The sequence below is a fragment of the Tupaia chinensis genome, unplaced genomic scaffold, assembly GCF_000334495.1.
Source record: "Tupaia chinensis unplaced genomic scaffold, TupChi_1.0 Scaffold000635_1, whole genome shotgun sequence".
NCBI classification, from domain to species: domain Eukaryota; kingdom Metazoa; phylum Chordata; class Mammalia; order Scandentia; family Tupaiidae; genus Tupaia; species Tupaia belangeri.
This window is the reverse complement of record NW_006160155.1, coordinates 1,525,206-1,526,805: the sequence shown is the minus strand read 5'-3', so window position 1 is coordinate 1,526,805 and position 1,600 is coordinate 1,525,206. Positions and strand designations below refer to the sequence as shown.

At 37.1% G+C, this 1,600-nt stretch overlaps 1 non-coding gene across 1 annotated transcript; it reads left to right on the top strand.

The window, feature by feature from the left end:
• The first annotated feature begins 1,474 nt into the window (after positions 1-1,474).
• LOC114009841 (small nucleolar RNA SNORA40) lies at positions 1,475-1,600 on the top strand. The gene has a single exon (XR_003551238.1). It is a non-coding gene; the product is annotated as a small nucleolar RNA SNORA40 (small nucleolar RNA).

Below are 1,600 nucleotides of genomic sequence, written 5' to 3'. Positions count from 1 at the left end.
GACTTCCAGTGCTATATTGAACAGGAGTGGAGAAAGTGGACATCCTTGTCTTGTAGCCGTTTTTAGTGGAAAAACTTTCAGCTTTTCTCCACTGAGGATGATGTTCGCTATGGGTTTTTTCATAGATAGCTTTTATTGTGTTAAGAACCACAATTTTATGATGGTAACTCCCAAATCTACACTCTCAGATTTTTCTTAGTCCTGAGCAACTATCTTTCATCTTAGCAAAGACAGCAGATAATTCCTTCTTTGTGGTTGTTTGGACTTTAAAAACAAACAAACAAACAAACAAGAAAAAAACTAGTTGCAGAGAGATTTCAGTTAGGTGGGATATTATTGTTTTAATAAACATTTCCACCAGTCTGAAATCATTTACCTAATGACCTCTCAACTAACTTCTGTGGAGCTTTTACTCTATACAAAACATGGCATGGCATTATGTATAATGAGAGACACAAAAAGTGCTAAAGCAGGTTGGTCTCTGAGACCTGAAAGTTGACAACTCCTTTGCATCTGGGAGGCTGCTCTCCATGACTCTGCAGCCCTCACCATGCCACAAAACGAATATATTGAATTACATCTTAAATGCTATGGATACCATTTGGATTAGCATGAGAAAAAAAGAAAGAAGGAAAGTCAGGAGGCTCATGAATGTTCAAAGAAGGCAAAAAAAGATGATTGGTCTGAAGGCTGAGCTCTATCATAAACAGAGTCATGTTGAGAAAATACAAATGAAAAAGACTGTCAATATGCATGAAAAGAGGAATACTAAGCAAAAGAATGATGAAAAGTACAGACATAGAGCATTGATGGGATGGGGAGGTGTGGTGTTATCTGTTAAAGATACTTTGATCAACGGGTCTGGGGAGAAATGTGCACATATCGAAATGGTCTCATTGTAAGTCAAACAATATGATTGAAAGTATATACAAAAAAAATAATAAATAATGTGGAAAAAGACTCCTCAAGGAGCAGTACCTGCCTATCTGTTGGACAGAGGACAGTCCAGAGCTAAAGTACTTTCCAATATGATTAAATAAAAATGGAAAGAGAGAGCAGGAAAATGGGAAGTACCTCTACCCAAAGTTTGAGCCCAGAGAGAAACAGAAGTATTAAAAGTTATTCGAACAGGAAAGAAAAAAGGCATGGAAGAGGTTGGTTACAAAAGTTTGCTTTTTTGGAGATGGCTTTACTAGAAAACCACTTAAATATGAAAGATTCATTAGGTCAATGGGCTTACGTTTCAAGAAGGCCCACGTAACACATCCTGAACTGAAAGCCACCTTTTGTCTGCCAATACTTGGTGTAAAGAAGAATCCCTCATCTCCACAACATACAACTTTGGGTGTTATCACCAAAGGTACTGTCATTGAGGTGAACGTGAGCGAGTTGGGCTTTATGACACAAGGAGGCAAGGTTATTTGGGGGAAAATATGCCCAAGTTACCAACAATCCTGAAAATGATAGATGCATTAGCACTTAAATTTGTTTTTGTATGTTTTGTAGACAAAGACACAGAAAAGTACAAAAAATAAGTCCTCTTTTGCAACCCAGAACTCATTGTTTAGTATGAGTTTTGATACATATAAGAAGGAATATT